Here is a 19,802-nt window from a genome sequence, read left to right on the forward strand (position 1 = left end):
TTCGAGCCCCGGCAAGGGGTTGTCATGGTACGTGGCCAACAGTTTTTCAATGCTGTCTGACGTTTCTTTAGCACATTGGGGTACGTCCCCAGTATTACTGAGTTCGGGCCTGGCTGCTTGCAGATCTTGGACGACCTTCAGGGGAAGCTTAGGCCGTGCGCCACCGTAATCTATGAAGCCTAGTTCATCACAGATCAGTTGACTCCCACCAGGGCGACTGGTGAGTGTTGACAAAGCATACGGTCCTTTCCCGTCTTTTTTCATGATATCGACCCCCAGGTGAGCCTTCAATCGCAGCGTGCCCTTCTTATTGATGGTAAATTTGGCATAGTCTCGTACCAACGGCTTGATGTTGTCTCTCTTTTCAACTGCTGCGTAATAATCGTCGACGGCCGGCTGTACAAGTTCAGCACTTAAGGGGTCGTTAGTGAATGTGGTGTCATCCCACACACTATCATCCCACATATCATCCATCGGGATGTACTCATGACCGCCTTCAGCCATTATTTATATTAAACTTTTATATTTTATCTATATAACAATGTATGGCAGGAAACTAGATCCTTTCCGAAGATCAAGAGAGCCTCTAGGCATCAGAGCCGTGCGCCAGTCGGTGACCATCACCAACAATCCCAGCAAGATAGACCAGAATCAAACGCTGCTGGTTAGATTCCCAAACCTGGGTGAGAATGACCTTATCGTACAAGGCACGGTTCGACTGACGTTCAACCTCACGTTGACCTCCGACAATGAAAAACGTGATCTCGTGCGGAACGTAGGTCGAGTCACCATCAAGAAAACCACCATCAAGATCAGCGGTAACGAGGTGCTGAGCATAGATGACAGTGACGTGTTTTATTGCTATGGGGACCTCTGGAAAAGCGAGGGAGAACGCATCAATGACGTGTACCAAGGTATCAGCAAATCGACTCGGTTGCGCGTGGGGTACGGCTTCACTGAAGACCAGCTAGACAAGATCTCGGACGGCGAAAAGGCCATCGCCCAAGCATACGGGAACAGGTTCTGCATGCCGCTCGACTTCGAGTTGCTCACGGGACACGCGCCGTTTTACCAGGCCGCGCTGGGTGATAGGCTTGAATACGAGCTCACGTTTAACGACTACAGCAAAGTAATGCGTACGCCGAACAGTGATGAGGCCAGTTACACCATAGACAACATCTCTCTGGAGTTCGACATGGTCACTAGCCTGGAGCTGGCCAGGCAGGTTCGAAGCCAGTACTCGGGGAAGGTGGCCATCCTGTACGACCGCATACTGAGGCATAGATCGGTCGTGCGGGATAAGAGAGACACTGTGTGGAATATCAACCTGAACGTGCCGGCGCGATCAATGAAAGGTATCCTGGTCGTCCCTGTGGAGGATTACGAGCCGTTCCGAAGGGACAGCGAGAAGTTTTTCAACCCCGAGATTGAAAAGGTGGAAGTGACCATCGAAGGCGTGCCCAACCAGCTGTTCAGTCATGGTATGAGGGCATACCAGCAGTGGGATGAGATAAAAAAGCTACCGGCTGTCAAACAACACCCATACATAACCATGAGACCTGGACCTGATTGGTGAATATCTGACCACCAAGTACGTGCTATGGTTGGACATGCGATCCACGGATGACGATAAACTGCACAGTAGCGGTCGCCGCATAGACAACGGCAGCGAGGGGATTACAATCCAGATTACCAAGAAGGCTCAACCCGCGGGCAAGTTGAAATTCTATCTGTACGTGATTATGGACGCGCAACTTAATATAGACAATGGGAGATTCGTGCAAGCCATCTACTGATTTGCCTGCCGGCGGCAAGCCATCTATTGATTTGCCCCGCGACCCGCACTGCGCCATAGTGTGCGGGCAGACAGGCTGTGGGAAGACCGTTTCGTGCTGGATATGTTGGAGGGGTACTACTGGGATGTGTTCGATACCATCGTTATCATGTGCCCTACTCCGCACATGAATAGAACGTACACGGAAAGACCTTGGGTGATGACGGACCCAGACGTACAGGACGTCTGCAGGACTGGTTGAAGGCTTATCACAACAAATTCGAGGGGGCGTCGACGCTGTTTATCCTGGACGACTGCAGCTCTAATCGGGAGATAACAAAAAAGAGAGACATGTTATCATACCTGGCCTTCTCCTGCCGGCACGCAAATCACAGCGTCTGTGTACTAACGCAGAAGTTCAACTCGGTGTTCAAAGACCTCAGGGAGCAGACGCGATGGGTGGCCTTATTCCACTGCAAGGACAGGGATTCGTTCGAGGAGTGTTTGAGAGAGAACGATGTGATGAGCAAACTAGAACGGGAACGTGTGAAGAAACAGCTCGCTGAAACTAAACATGCTAAGCTCGTGCTCAAGACCAACCAACCCATGGCCTATAGGGTGTTTTAGCTTAGCAAAGCTTAGCAATGCTTAGTAATGCTTAGCAAATGCTTAGCATTTAGCACTTATCAGTTATAGTTATAGTTATGGTTGTTTTTGAAGTGCTCGTCGTGTGCAACTTAACCTTCATTTCGCTGTGTTTAACCTGCATCGGGTATTATATTATTAAAACTAAAACTTACTTATTACATAATAAGATGGAGTGTGATGAATTGCTAGAACAACTGTTGGAGGGGGATAAGCGAGGGGACGATGATAAGTGAGAGAGACTGGTAGCGTTGGCTGTTGGTGTCAAAGCCAAACATTACTTTGGGGACTACACTCCCGATAAAATTCACAAAATGTCAACCAAAGAAATCGATAAGCTGTACGCTAGATACGAGGCTAGACTCGGGGCCGAGATGACAAAGACTATAGGACCGGCTATGACGCAGATATACACTGGTATTGCGTCGTACTTCCTTCCCATTCCCTAGGAACGTCGACTTTACCTGTGGGAGGACCTCGAGAAAGACCCTTTTATTGAACACACCTTGAGCTCTATCAGCTGCGTACTGTACCACAAATACGGTATGTTTCTACCCCTGGTGACGGCGGCGATTATCACAGCAAAGCATTGCCAATTTAAGGAGGGAAAAAATAATAATAATAGTATACAAGATGGATGCTGCCCAAGAAATGACACAGGAGGAGACCCCACCCCAACTGGAGTTGACCCCTTCAGAGGAAACCCCACCCCAAACCCCTGCCGAGGTGACCCCTACAGTCACCAGGCAGAAGAACCCTAAGAGAGTCGCCGCCGGTAGAAAAAGGTGGCCTAACCAACATAAGAGTAACACGTGGAGCCGGGCTCCACTCCTGTTGATTGCAGGCACAACTGCTGCCGTGGCTATCTCATGGTTATATAATAAACAACCACCCAGGGAGGGAAACCCTTCCCATGAACCCCCACAATTAGAGGTCAACCCACATATCATGTTATAAATATATATTTTCATATCATATACATAATGTCTGAGGGGAAAACGTTCGTCAACGAAGCAAACCACGCCACCGTGGTCGCCAGTCTAGCCGTAGGGTACGCTCGGTTGACAAAAATGGTGCTTAAACAACCGACTATCAAGCTAGATTTCAACCTGCAGGATATGGGTATGCTCATAATGAACCTTGGTATGGCGATGGCAACCAAGGACATCCTCGTAAAATAAGGGATCCTACCGGAAAATATTTTGAAGTAAATGTAATTATATATATAGGATGGCTACGGTTGCCATGATGGTTGACGGCGCGTTAGTAAACGCACTGGCATTTTCCAGGAGTAATTTCTCGAAACTACGGGAGTCACACGGGAGTCACACGCGGCCGTGGAGAAATTACAAGCAGTGCAATCTGAGTACGCGAAAAAACGTGTACAGAGGATCGATTACATTAACGAACAACTCAGGTGTGAGAACCATGCCGTTAAAACATTCCATGATGTCGACGACGCATCGAGAGAATTCTACCTGCTAACCGGTAAACAGCTAGAACCGCTCCATAAGCCCACACTCGCTCAGTACTACACACCATCCCCGAGGCAAAAGGACCGGGAATTGATCTTTATCGTGCTGGGTCTAGCAGCGACTGCGTTGGTTGCAAAACAATTAGACTAAGTACTCATATGAGTATACCAAAGATGAGACCTGCCCCGTACCATTGCGAATACATGCTTATGGGGAAGACTGAGGCCTGTGGTAGAAACTGCAGGACTGAGGGGTACTGTTGTTTTCATATAAATAGTATCAACTACCCGTGTTCTGTGTGTGGTGTCGGGGTGAAAGGTCACTACTGCCTATGCAAAGCTCACGGAGCAAGCGTAGTCAGACATCATCTTATCTACGAGAAGAAAAAAGACTACAGAAAAGAACGTAGGCGCCTCCTCAGGATAGCAGTGTAAGGCTGGTCCCTTTGCCAGTGACCCAATTAGAGACTGTGCACACCTAGGTATAACAATGTTCGTGGAAGTTGAGCCCAGGGAAAGTCGTTGCCTGAGAAGCTGGCAGATGGATGTGGGGGAAAGTATCAATATCAGTGTCCTCAAACCCATGATTGTCAGCGAACTATATAAGGGGTGCTCATTTACAATCATGGTGAAAGTAGGGTTTGATGTACCGAGGGCTGGGCACACTTGGAATTACTTTGATGGTGGACGAGTAGATGCGCATGGAGAGATAGATATACTTGTTGACAACTCGTTGCAAATAATACAAAACACCCTACTATGCTGCGCATGTTCCGGGTGGGGCGAGGAAATAATCGATAAGGTCTATCTAGATATTTACTAAAGGATTTTATGGGCGCCTCACTATTTTTTATCAAGGTTGTAGGAGTTACCTCCCTTGCCGGCGGCCCAATTAAGGATTGATATACTTAGGTGTGTACACAATGTCTACTACTCGGGACCTCAAGCAGATCGCGAGACAGCGGGGTGTAATTGGTTATTCTCCAATGACCAAACCAGCATTGTTGAGATTACTTAACATACAAGCCCCTCCCACGGTAAAACAACTAAAACTCCGAGCAAAAGAGCTAGGGTTCACGGGTTATTCCCACCTGGGGAGAGCCGGGTTAGTCGCATTATTATTACATGACCCCGTAGCAAAGCTCCACACTGTAAAACAATTGAAACAAGAGGCACGCGATTTGGGTTTAGTAGGTTATTCATTCCCGTATGAGGAAACCACAGCTTGTAGAACTATTACGGCAGAATAGAGCTATTGACCTAGAGTTCATGCGCACTGAGCGCGCTGTAGGTAACTATTTGAGAGGCTGGCGCATGCATGTTGAAAGGAACATAGACATCACCGATACCAAGCCTCTAATCGCTGATAAAGTCAATGAGGAACTCAACGATTTGGGAAGTATAAAGTTTCAAATCACAGTGAAAATGTCACTCGATAAACAGCAGGGGGGAACCCCCGCTGGGGTCATTGAGTACGTTCAGCCTTACTTCCGAGGTAAACAAGAAGTCGTGACTCATACCGACACTATAGAAGAGTCAATCGATATCAGTTTTCAGCAGATACGAGAATACCTAGAACGCTACACACACATGGGGTCCGGGTGGGTCGTGGATAAAATCGATAATGTTTATCTAGACATAGCTAACTATGTGCCATTCAGAGGCGGGTCGTACATAGGCTTGCCCCCCTACTACAAAGCAAAACAGGCCATGGTCAACGTCAAGAATAGAGGAGACGATTGCCTGAGGGTAGCTATCAGGTCAGCCTTGTTTCCAGCTGACACTCATTCGGACAGGCTTTCCAGCTATCCCCAAGATGATGGGCTCAACTGGGATGGTATAGATGAACCCACCCCCATATCCCAGATCGCTAAAGTAGAAAAACAGAATAATATAGCCATAAACGTCTTAGGGCACGAAGGTACCACAACAATAGTGCACAGGGTCAGTCCAATGTTGGGGGAACAGGGGGGTCGCCGCGTGATCAATATATTCATGACCCAGTGAGGCGATAAGTATCACTACACGTGGATAAAACATCTTAGCAGGCTGTTGCACGACCAGTCGAAACACGTTGGGAAAAAAAACTTTTGCATACGATGCCTTCACGGTTTCACACGAGCTGATTTATTAGAATCCCACCGGGAGGATTGTCAAGGTGTGGGGCAGACGGCCATACGAGTCGACATGCCTAAGGAAGGTGACAATATCCTAAAATTCGACAACCACAAGAACCAAATGTCTGTGCCTTATGTCATCTACGCCGACTTTGAAGCCTTGGTCAAACCCATTGATGTTGGGGGTACCCCAGGCACACAAAAACCACAGGAGCATGAGGCCTGTGCGTTTGGATACGTGGTCGTCCGATGTGATGGGGAAACGAATGCTCCGGTAGTGTATAGGGGTCCCGAGGCGGCTGAAAAGTTTCTAAAGTGTTTGCAGGAGGAAGAAAATAGTATTAGGAATGCACTATACACAGTCTCTCCCATGCGTATGACTCAAGCCGACAGGTTAGCTCACGCCTGCAGCACTCACTGCCATGTGTGTGACTCACCACTGAACGGTGATTCGGTGAGAGATCACTGCCACGTCACCGGTAAGTATAGAGGCGCCGCTCACAACGCGTGTAACCTCAAGTATAGAATCAACCCCAAGACAATAAACATCCCCGTGGTCTTCCACAACTTGAGAGGGTACGACTCTCACTTGATCATGCAGGCCATCGCGAAAGTCGACGGCAACCTGACGTGCATCCCCAACAACATGGAGAGATACATCTCCTTCAGCTTGAATGGTCTGAGGTTCATCGACTCGGTTCAGTTCCTCCTGTCGTCACTCGACAGTCTGGTCAAGGCCAACGATACCTTCCCCATCACTGATCGATATACCGACGCCGAGACTCGACCCCTGCTGATGAGGAAGGGTGTGTACCCCTATGAGTACATGGATGGCTGGGCCAAGTTCGCCGAGACCCGACTGCCTCCCATCAGAGAATTTTACAGCAACCTGACCGACTCGACAATCACCCAAGACGATTCCTCGCACGCGATTAACGTATGGCAAAAACTGGACTGTAAGAATCTTGGTGACTATCACGACCTGTACTTGAGGACAGATGTACTGCTGCTAGCGGACGTGTTTGAGACGTTTAGGCGGACGTGTTTAAAGCAGTATCAACTCAACCCCGCATGATACTACACCAGCCCAGGTCTGTCGTGGGATGCATTGTTGAAAAAGACCGGAGTTAAGTTGGAATTGCTCACCGATTACGACATGCACCTATTCATTGAGAAAGGCTTGCGAGGTGGGATTTCCATGGCTACCAAACGATACACGAAAGCAAATAATCAATACGTGAAGGGCTACGATCCGAGCAAGCCAACCAATCACATTCTCTACCTCGACGCCAACAACCTGTACGGCTGGGCCATGAGCCAGTATCTACCCACAGGGGGATTCGAATGGGCATCGCACGAGGTCGATGTTATGAGCATCGCGCCAGATCGAATCAAGGCTATATCCTCGAGGTGGACTTAGAATACCCCAAGGCATTGCACACATCGCACAACAGCTACCCCCTGGCCCCGAACGTATGAGTTGGTTAACCCAGACTGGATGTCTGAGTACCAACATAACTTGCTAGGTGGGCGGGTGGCAGACGTTGAAAAACTCGTGCCCAACTTAATGAATAAGACCAAGTACATCGTTCACTATCGCAACCTACAGCTGTACCTGTCGTTGAGGCTGACCAAAATACACAGGATGCTCGTGTTCAACCAGAGCCCCTGGACGGAGCCCTACATCAGAATGAACACAGACCTGCGAAAGCTTGCCACCAGTGACTTTGAGAAAAATCTCTACAAGCTCATGAACAACTCGGTGTTTGGCAAGACTATGGAGAACCTGAGGAAACGCGAGACCGCGAAGCTGGTTCGGTTGAATGAGGAGGACAAGCTCAGGAGTTTGATAGCCAGCCCGGCATTCAACCGGAGCAAGATATTCACCGACGACCTGGTTGCCCTACACATGAAGAAAAGCCACTTCAAATTCAACCGGCCTGTTTACGTGGGGATGAGCATCCTCGATTTATCCAAACACCTGATGTACGACTTTTACTACAATGAACTGAAAAAACAGTACGGCGCCAGGTGTGAAGTGCTGTACACTGACATGGATTCCCTGCTGATGGAGATTCGAACCGAGGACGTGTACGAGGACATGAAAAAAACGCCTCGATTTGTATGACACCAGTGACTACCCCAAGGACCATGCCATACACAGCACGGTAAATAAAAAGGTCCTCGGTAACATGAAGGATGAGTGTGCTGGCACGCCCATATCCGAGTTCATAGGCTTGAGACCCAAGATGTACTCCATCCTGAAGGCCGACAATGGTGAGATCCGGAAGGCGAAGGGTGTTAAGAAGTACGTGGTGAAACAACACATCAAACACGCCAGATTCAAGGAAGCCCTGTTCAAGACCCGTACCTTTAGACATAAAATGAACACGCTTAGAAGTGATGGCCATAGGATATACGGACTGACTATAAACAAGACGTCCCTGTCGCCGATGGACACTAAGCGTTGGATAGCTATTGATGGGATAAACACGTACGCGTACGGGCATGAGAAAATTGAACCAAGAACATAGGTGTATATATATCGGGATGTCATGGAACCAGAGAAAGTTTGAGACTATTTACTACAGCCCGCGTGGGTACTGGAAAGGAGTTAGCGCCGTACATAAGCTGGCCAAAATGGCGCGAGTACCCCCAAACGAGGCCAAAGCGTGGCTTGAAAAACAAGCCCTGTGGCAGATCTATTTACCGGCACCATGCTACGTGCCTAGAAGGAAGTTCGGTATTAACATACCCAATAGCGTTCACCAGGCCGACCTCCTATTCCTACCCCACGACAAGAGGTACAAGTATGCCTTAACCGTCGTGGACGTTGCCAGTCGCCGTTGCCAGAGAACCCTTGACCGCGAAGGACTCGGCCCAGGTAGCCCGCGGATTCGAACGCATGTACAAACGCAGTCCGCTGACGTGGCCCACAGAGCTGCAAGTCGACCCCGGGCGGGAGTTCAGACAAACACGATACAAAGGTCAGGCGTGGTGCTGCCGGGGCTCATCGCAGCCATGCCACAGTTGAGAGATTCAATCGGACTTTGGCAGAGCGCTTATTTGGGCATCAGTATGTGAGAGAGATGACCAACCCGGGGAAACGATCGACTGAATGGGTAGCGCGGCTACCTCAGGTGGTGTCTGCCATCAACCATGAAATCACCCGTCTCACCGGCAAAAAACCAGCCGACGCTATCAAACTAAAATCAATAGTGGCAGAGTCGGCTGCGCCATTGCGTGGGAAAGAGAAACAGATACCAGGTAGGGCCCTAGTGAGGTACCTATACCAGCCGGGGGAGCACAAGGCTGATAGTCGTAAGCGAGCCACAGATCCGATATGGTCAGTCAAAACTTACAACATAGATAAAGTGGACATCAAAGCCGACGAACCGAACTTGTACTACTTGAGAGATGGGCCAGGGAGAGGTTTCGTTAGAGAGGAATTATTAGTCATACCGTACAGTACAATGTTGCCACCCAAGCAAAATATTTAACACTTATTGTTGAGTAATCCCAATAGTATACTGTATCACATTAAACTGTTTCCTCGATGTCAACATGTCGATACCTGTTGACTGTGATTTGCTGGTTATGTTGTGCCACTGTTATTGTGGATTGTGAACCTCTCAGCGGACCAGTTGTGAAGATTGGAAGATGTAGAGCAAGGTGTTTGGATAAGCTTCTCGACATGTCACATGATCAGGAAAGTGCTAGTTCGCTATCTCAGGATAGACCCGTTAAACCGAGATTATTCAGCTAAGTCCCCGGTAGCTCAATCGGTTGAGTGGTGCGGCCCATTATGTATAGTTTGCGCAAGCTATACATGTGGGTTCGTATCCCACCGTTGCCTCAGTGGAGATTCCTTGCAACTTTGTGTGTAACTTTTCGGTAAGGAATCAAGATCATATAAGTTGGGTCGCTGAAAAGGACTTAGCTGAGTGGGGCACTCTCATGGTGAGAGAAAGGCAGCCGACGCAATTCCCCTTGGGAGAAGCGCAACATCATCTTTCGATTTCACCCTTGGGGAATTGTGGCTGCCGGGGACCTTTTACTACTTTTTAGAACCTTTCTATCTTTCTATAGCGGTCATAGCGGCACAGTAGTGCCACGTGGGGTCGGGAAGTTAACTGGGGGTTCAAAAGTAGTAGACAATGGTTGGTGAGATCTCAGGGCCTAACAAAAGCTTTATTTGTGAAATAAGGCTTTGCAGAGGCTTTTGTTGGACTTGGTCCCGGACAATCATTGTATCTACTACTTGTTGTCCAAAGTTTTGTTATGCGTTAAAAAACAGTAAATTTCCCCGCTTTTTTATCGCGCACAGATAAAGACACTGTGCTACGAATTTTTTAATTTGGCATCTTTACGGAAAGTATGAGCGACATATGAATTGGGTTTATTAGCTTATGCATAACGTTATATGTTCAACATTAAAAATGACTCGCAATAAATGTCAAAAATGGGTTTTCTTCTATGACGTCAAACGACGACAGAGAGGTCATACACGTATAATGATGAAGGGGCATAACTCCGTTATGCTTAACACTAGGTCAGTGTAACTCAGATCACATGGCCCCGCCGTGATATTTCTGGAATATTGCTAAAAGCGGCATAAAACCAAACTCATTCACTCACTCACTCAGATCACATGGAAAGAATTTGTTGTGGATACGGACGCTATATTTTCGTTAGTTTTTGTTCACTGTGAATCAAACTGTTCCAACTCAAAGTTCCCTTTGGTAGTTTCACAATTTATAAGAAAAGATGACAGCGTACTACATGTGAAAGCACGTAATAGCGATTTGGATGGCCCTATCCGATATATAAGTTAGTTCTTAGATTCCCATATTCTCCAGTTTGTGTAGATGTATTTTGACTAATTTTGCATCGTTATTACCAGAGTACTAGCCATATCTTGAAATGTAATGAAATTGCTGAAAATAATACAACATTTTAGTTGACGTCATTGGTTTATTTATGCATTTTGCGACATCGGAAAAAGACGACATTGGTACGCTGATTAGTATATATCTCAACTAATTTCCATTAATTGTGTGAAAAGTCTCGGCTTCTATGTCAGAATTTAACACTCTTTAGACAAAACATAAAATGACTGATTTTTCCATTTAAATAGTGTCCTGAGTATATAGACAATTAGACGGCTTGACTGTGTATCTTATTGTGAGCAACACGCGCACCTGTTTGACATAAATTTAATGTAAATGAAAAATATATCGAAAACAATGATAGTAAATCATAAAACGTTTCCGACAAACGCGCACCTGGCCAATCAATATATACATAATTGTTTTGTCTATAAAACGACACAAAAATATACAACGAACAAGACAATTCCTTTAAATATGTGTGCATATATATTTCATAACATATATAAATCATTTTCATTAAATATTATCAGTTTTACTTATAAGGTTGAATTAAATCGCTGTTCATTAAGCTGTTCATATGAAACTGCAATATTAGTCCAAATGCATTGAATATTGTACATCATAGGAACTAAAGTAGTGGTAGTTATGGCTACATTTGATCTTCTAACACTTGTGTAATGGTTTAGAATCTGGTGTACTGCACTAAATGTGTCAATTTCTTATGTAAATATTATTCAAACAATCAAAAACTTTCAAAGAATATAACACCGTAAACCCTATATGCACGTATGATATGATATTGAACAAGGCTAAATGTAGATACTGAAGTCAGTTTCATGAAAAAGTATCTGAACTATACGCAAAATATAGATTATAATACTGACTGTGTAATCGGAAGGATTGGGCGATTGTGTTTACTCTTGTTCAATCGACCTTCACCTCAAAGAAATTGCCTAATATGTACAACAATGTTGACGTATGACATCACTACTGTTGACCGATTTCTTACAAAATGGTGGCTTGCTGACAAGGGTACACAGGATTTGGCGAGGACCTTCCATTGATTCAGGGAGCGTTTGTACATAAATATGAGATGTAAGTAATCAAAATGATTCTGACTATCAGTGTATTATTATATGTTTTTATCGTTTTCATTATAAGTAAGAGAAGAAGCCAGAAATGAAGATAATTACCGTTGTCGTTCTGCGTGATTTTGCGTCAGTCATGGCGTCACGCTGCACGGAAACTTTGACAATTTCTTATGAATTATCAAATCATTGCATTGTATCTATTTATAATTTCCTATTTCTTGCTATGATTCTCTTCCCATGCATATTACAAAGCTATTGAGCCATTGCAAGCAGTCAATAGATAGATGAATGTTGGAAAATTTCAGAAAATGCTACGCAATGTACAATCAGAATTTGTCTTTGTTTCCATTTCAAACAAGCGCAGTCTTTCGAGCACAGCGTTCGTTTTCACACCCAATATGTTTCGTCTCATTTTATCGAGACAGTTGGTATTGGTGACAAAGACCAGTTGCAATTTGATTCTAAAATGTATGGGGATTTCAGTGGTGCATTTTTCGGAGCTGAATATGAAATATACATGATGTAATAGGCGTCTCAATACCGGCCTTCGCGAAACGTGATTTTGTAAACACTATCCAATATGGCGGAAAGCGCTCTACGGCGTTCATGTAAGTGTATTTTCGAAAACATCCCTACCGATATAGATTCATCGGAAACGTTTCAGAATATCATTAGCGATTTCATGTAAAACTGATATTAGTGATCATGAATATGTTATTTTTGAAATTCAACACTCCCAGTAATTATCTGATTTTCACATTTCAAAATATACAGCAAATAACGCTGTGAATTGCGATTTCGTACTGTGTCAAAAATGGCGACATTTTCGTTGAAGCCTATTTTGAATGGTCATTTTCAGCACTTTGTCTAAAATGATAGTGGATGGTATCAAGAAACGGGAAATTTCCCACAGAATTCGAAACTGTGAAGTACATTTGTGTGCGTGGGATATTGTGATTTTTATTGGACTTCAAATTGAGGGTTGAAGGGGAAGGACATATATGTCCCTGTGGCATCCAGGGGGTTAAATCCCTGGGTCCCTTAGTTGCGGCACAACACCTCTCCTCCGCCTGGGGTGTGTGTGTGTATGTGTGTGTGTGTGTGTTTTGGTTGGGTATGGAGTGTGTGTGGGCTGGGGTGGGATTGGCTCACGTGTTAAGCACAAGAATGACTTATTGGATTCTCCGGATTATGGAGGGAAGTTAGAGTCACAGTATATGTTATGAGGTAGGTAACAATTTTGATTATCCCTATATAATATAATTTTACTAACCAAGCACTTAGGATGGTTCAGTATTTAAGGGAGTAGTCTATATCTTCATAGGAACCTTGGTAAAGTTTCACAGGAAATGTTATACTTTGAATGACGGTAAATAAGCTGGTTCCAGGCTCCCTTTGCGTGCGCTAAGGTTCGCCAAAGCTAGGAGCCGGTATAGGTAAGCTGGGCCCCGTCTCGAATATCGCAATATATTCGAGGCGGTACAGGCCAAAGAGACGATGGCTGTGAATGCCTATGATAAAAAACACATTGACATTGTTATGTCATTTTCCATGGGTTGCTATTTTTAGCCGGCCGTGCTGTCCTTCATCTGAAGACGTCAAAAACGTATTTTCTATGTTTTGAAAAATCGCTGTCATGCAGGCGCTGGAAAGACCTTTGAAAATTAAATTGTTCTTATTTCTTGGAAACCTCTTTTTGAATTCTTACTTTTTGTTATTTTATGTCTTTGATGTTAATATTCACAGGAAATAACAGTAAACGTAAATATTCGTGTTATTTGCGTGAACAGATGGTCGATTTTTAAATGCACACCCTAATTTCCCTAAGTAGTATATATAATGATAGTCCGAGATCAAGTCCAACAAAAGCCTTTGCAAAGCCTTTTTTCACAAATAAAGCTTTTGTCAGGCCCTTAGATCTTGCCACCATTGTATCTACTACTTTTGAGCCCCTGTTAATTTCCCGCCCACACGTGGCACTATGTCTTGTGAAACAGTTTAATGTTTCGCACCCCTTGTTCTATGTACTTTTTCTTCTCATCTTCGCCGATAGCAGACTTACGAGACTTGAGCAGGATTTCTTGTTTCATCTTACGGTACTTATCGAGTTCAGAGAGGATTGAACGAGATTCCTCCTCTGAGGTCTTACTGTCAGTGAGTGCTGTAGAAATACGCTCACTTACCGTGTTCAGCTTTGCCTCAGCCAGAATCCTGATCTCATCGTGTTTCAATGCTTTACGATGCAGCCTGCATGACACAAACTTAAACACCAATCCGGCCAACCCTGACACCCCAGCTGTTATTTCGATGCCTAGCACTGCGGGTGCAGCTATGATGGTAGCCAACAACCCAATACCTACTGCCCCTAACCCCATACTGGCAGCCATAAGGGCGGTATCAACCCCATCCACGACATTGGAAGCTCTATGGTACTTCTTATACAATGCTGCCCGTGTGTCGTGGTCTTGTTCTAGTTGGCGTTTTATGCCGCATAACTGGCTCAAGCGGAACCCGTCTACGGTTTCCAGTGGCTTCGGGACTTCCTCCGCGACTGGGTACAGCCCCATCCTGTGTATATAATATATTCTAAAAAAAGATCTTTAAATCGTACGACATTTAATTCTTGCATAGTGTATTTGAGGCTTATAAGGTTTAGATCATCATACAGGGAAATAGGCGAGAGGCTAATAGGTAACTCTGCGTCCACACGAACATCATCGGGGCATCTTACTGAGGGGACTATAGAACCCGTTGAGGGGTCCGGTTGTATGATGATACGGCAACGTTGGTACCTGCCTGTGATGCCCCAGCGTATTGTCACCCCAGGTAAAAGTTGCCGTTCTGTATTATTACGAACCGATCCGAGGAAGACTTCTCTGGTGAGTGTGGAGCCTGGTACCACAGTCATATAGGCCAATTGGGTATCGGGGACGTCAAACCTTAACTCGTCCTCCCGGCCTGAAACAACTAACATGTTACTCGTGTTATTATCCCCTGTTAGCTGAGCACTTATCCTATAGTTCGGAACAAAAACCCCAAGCAAGATGCCGTTGTTCCTAATTTCGGAGACCTCCCTATCTTTGTTTAATGAGATATAAGGTGCGGCGAGGGTCATGTTGATCAACCATTTGGGCTCTATAAAGTCGTCTGGCCGATGCTGCCGCACGTACACGCCTTTTCTTAAGGACAGGACGTACGAGGTGTCTTCCTCGCCAGGCTGAGCGAATCCCTTCTTGTCCCCTAGGTCGTTAAGCGTAGCATTGGGGTGATGATTGGACATTGCTATATTACTATTACGAGATAATTTCCTATTGTTTTTCTGATAATTTCTCAGGGGTGCACTTCACCCCCATGAAGTGTATGTTGTCGGGTAGGAAGATCTTGGTGAGTGATATCGTGGCTTCCACGGTCACGATGACCCCCTGCAGACTGGTGTGGGAGTCGACACCCACCCGAACGTAAACAGTGCAAACTTGATACTGGTGTTGTTTCCCCCACTGGAGTTTGATCCCCTTTACGATTTCGACTTCATCCTTCGATGGTTCCCCTAGGTAGACTTTGATGACCAGCGTAGAGTTCGCCGGTAGACTCGCCAGGATGTTGACCACGCCAGCGAATTCAGACACCAACTGCAATGCTCCGTCTTGCACTCCCGGTTTACTCGATAGCATGTGGGCTGCCATACTGGCGACTGGGCTGATGACTACGCTACGTCTCTGCGCCGGGACGTAAGCCACAAGCAGGGTTCCGTTGTTAATGACTTTGGTTAGGTAGTTGTCTTTGTTCTCCGTGAACACGTAGGGGGAGCCGAGCTTAATGTTGAGAAACCAGTTGACTTTAGAGGGCAACAACACCCACTTGTCATATATGGTTCGTTTCGGGCGACGGTCGTGCTCTCAACATCTTCTAAGTCGAACAGTTTGCCTCGGAACGATTGGGATACCGCCCATCTATCATCACCGATACGGACTAGGTCGAACCGATGGTTGACGTCCGCTCCTGAGACATCTACTATGTCACCTAGGGTTCTACCGATGGAGGGGACTTCAACGCGTTTGTAAATACTGTTTTTAAGCTGCAAGGCGTACAGTTTACCATTTACTCCGGGGTCGTCGAATCCACGTGTGTCCCCGAGGTCGGAGATCCCAGTATTGATGCATTTTTTCAACTTCATCCCGGGGCCTTGTGCGCTAGTCATTTTATGTGCAGCGTCATGCTGAGGTATCCTATATTAGCGGGATTATGATTTATATCTAACACCGATATTATCAGCTCAGGGATGGTGCCCCGAGTTAACCTCTTATACTGCCGCGGTGAAAACGACTCGGTTCTACCGTCGTTGTATTTCTCCGTTTTCACTGGTACTGCTCTCAGTATCGTGGAAGGGTGACCCCCTTGAATGTTGCCCGTTGTGCTCAGCTGGCCGAGATGAATGCACAGCTCTCGGTACGGTACTAGGTCGATAACTTCGTGCCTGTGACGGTAGTTGTTGGTTTTATCTCGTCAGGCGGCATACCGAGTGTCCTCGCCAATGGTCGACCGAGCCTCAAGGAGTTTCTTCCATTATTGATTAACACCACTGTGCCGTTTGAGTCGTTCATCTTGAGTTCGGCTCCCAGGGGCTTGAAGACCTCATCGCCTAGAGAGCACACGCTGTAGTAGCCGTCAGTTATCTGGTTGCGGGCGCCACTGACGAACAGCTTGTTGTTGTTGACATTGATGTTAGTCCATCGCGGTAGGTAGGTGATATCGCAGAGTGCGACTTCGAGTTGACCCAACGTGTTATCGATCGCGTGCATCAGCTGAACGGCCTCGCCGCTCGTTATTCCTGGAAGTGTTATGTGCATGTTAGAATATATATGCTCATTATATAATAGTTTTAAAATGTACTCCCAAGTAGTGTTTTACTCCCCTGGAGTGTTTTACCCTAAACTGCATAAAGATTTCCCACACAAGATCGTGGTCGCTGATGGGCTGTATTTCAACGCCCAGTTCATAGATGTGTTTGACCGGTATAGGTTTTCGGTGACTAACGCTAAGGTAGTTCATGCTTGGTTCAACAAACCGATGCAGTTCTGGCAGAATCAACTCAACTTCGCCGTGTGGTGCGCTACAACGGGGTGTGGTGTGACATTGACCGACACTCGGCGTGGGCCACTGAGTCAGACGTATCCTCAATGAGATCAGCGCCCCGCTCCCACAGGACAAGGCGTGGAACGCAGTAAACAACCAGTATGATAAACGGGCCTACGAACGTATTTGCAACGAATTCGAACTAAACCCGAAGGCGGATTGGCGTTTGCCGGGACCGAACCACGGGTTGGGTATCCCCATCGTTCACAACCTTCCCCTTCGTGGATGCCAGAGAGAAGATGAAAGAATGGGGTTACAAGTCGTATCATCACCTCACAACAAACGAGTGGGATGACCGTTACATGGCTTTCGACAACAGCAAGGATTACCGAGCCTGGAGGTTCGAGCAGGGGGCAGCGGATGACTGGCAAAAGTTCATGTTGGACACGTCGAGAGGGTTCACTCGTGCCGGGGTAATCAGATTGAACGACTCGATTCGAACGTACGTGTGGGCGCTGTTGGGTGCGCAGACGCAAACGCGTTCCAACATCCTCGGTGAGGGGACTGCTTACAACGCTCAGACTCAGAAACAGTTCGTTGTTAACGTTGAGGATGCCATCAATGCTCCAGTTGATCTCCCGAGTGCCATCAAACGCTACCAAGACGTGTTGGACTACGCCAGGTCGAAAGTCGACTACGTCTTCGACGTGGGACTGTACATGGCTCAGAGCGATATGCAACTGAGAGTAAAAAAAGTGGTGGGATACAACAACGAAATAGTCATAGCCACGGCGGGCCAAAAGTTGGGAGTCAACCCCGATGTCAACGTCCCCCACATCCCACCACCCACGACAGGTGAAACGGGTATAGTGGCGCCAACCCCGGAGTCCAGGGCTCAACCAACACCCACTGTGGGGTCACACACACACCTGCAGCAGCATATCGATCGTAAAACAACCCTGGTGGTTGGCGGGGTCGCGGTGGGTTTGGGACTTATTTGGTTAAAAATTCCATAGCCGCTACGTACACCAAACCCGCCACGGCGACAATGGCTGCCCACAGGTTTTGACTAAGCCACGTGGCAGTTTTAGCCAGAGCGCTCAGCAGCCACGAGACGATGCTACCCAGGATGCCGGGCAGGGCTTCGGCGGCCTTACCAGCCAGTTTAGCCAAAAAATTTTATCCAGTCTTTGACGCCACCCGTGGGTGTTGGTGTGCCACTGCCGCCGGCAGTCGTGGGGGTACCCCCACTCAGTGACACCACCAGGGTTGATATGATGAAGCCCAAGGCAGTCAGAATACTGGCGATGGTGATGCCTTGCTCCCGGAACAGGATTCGGATCCTGTCAGCTAACGTGGTGTCCTGGTAGAGGACTCGATCAACGGTTTCACGCGCACGGCTGATCTGGGATCGAAGCTGGTCTCCAGCCGTGTCTTCCTTTCCTCTTCCAAATTACGTATTCGTTCCTCGATTGTGGCTTTCAGAGACTCGTCCTCCGTTTAACCGAGTTTGACCTTTTTATGGGCGATGTGGTCGTCTATCGCGTCCAGTTGAGCTGTGTTGTTCACGAGATGTCCGCGAATGGTTTGCATGGCTTGTCCAGCCCCTGCAGTTCCCAAACGGTAAATTCGAACCCGGGTAAGGGTTTGTTATGGTAGGTGGCCAACAGCTTTTCAATGTTATCAGTCATGTCTTGATCCGATGTGGCGCCCCTGACGTCTTGTAGATCTTGAACGGCCTCCAGGGGAAGCTTAGGCCGTGCGCCACCGTAATCTATGAAGCCTAGTTCATTGCAGATAAAGTCACCCCCATGGCGACTGCCGAGTGTTGATAAGGCAAGCGGTTCTCTCGTGCGCTTATTCATGAGATCGATCTCCGGGCGATCCCTCAGTTGCAACGTGCCCTTGCCATCGACCAAAAACTTGGAATAGTCTCGCCCCCACGGCTCGACGTAATTTTTATCTCCTTTTAAGCCATCGTAAAACCCGTTGACGGCCTGCTTCACGAGTTCGTTGCCTTGCGTGAACGAGGTTTCCTCTTCGTCGAATGCCTGGGCACTATCATCCCACATATCATCCATAGGTATGTCCTCATGACCGCCTTCAGCCATTATTTAATATTAAGACTTATATATTTCATTTATATAACAATGTATGGCAGGAAGCTAGATCCGTTTCGAAGATCAAGAGAGCCTCTAGGCGTCAGAGCCGTGCGCCAGTCGGTGACCATCACCAACAATCCCAGCAAGATAGACTAGAACCAAACGCTGCTGGTTAGATTCCCAAACCTTGGCGAGAATGACCTTATCATACCAGGCACGGTTCGACTGACGTTCAACCTCACGCTGACCTTCGACAACGACAAACGCGAGCTAGTGCGGAATGTAGGTCGAGCCATCATCAAGAAAACCACCATCAAGATCAGCGGTAACGAGGTGCTGAGCATCGACGACAGCGACGTGTTTCACTGCTACAGGGACCTCTGGAAAAGCGAGGGAGAACGCGTCAATGACGTGTACCAGGGAATCAGCAAATCGACCCGGTTGCGCGTTGGATACAGCTTCACGCAAGACCAGTTAGACAAGATCTCGGATGGTGAAAAGGCCATCGCCCAAGCGTACGGGAAAAGGTTCTGCGTGCCGCTCGCTCGACTTCGAGTTGCTCACGGAACACGCGCCGTTTTACCAGGCCACGCTGGGGGATAGGCTTGAATACAAGCTCACGTTTAACGACTAC

Source organism: Haliotis rubra, unplaced genomic scaffold, assembly GCF_003918875.1.
Source record: "Haliotis rubra isolate DU_JTF1 unplaced genomic scaffold, ASM391887v1 Scf293, whole genome shotgun sequence".
Taxonomy (NCBI): Eukaryota; Metazoa; Mollusca; class Gastropoda; order Lepetellida; family Haliotidae; genus Haliotis; species Haliotis rubra.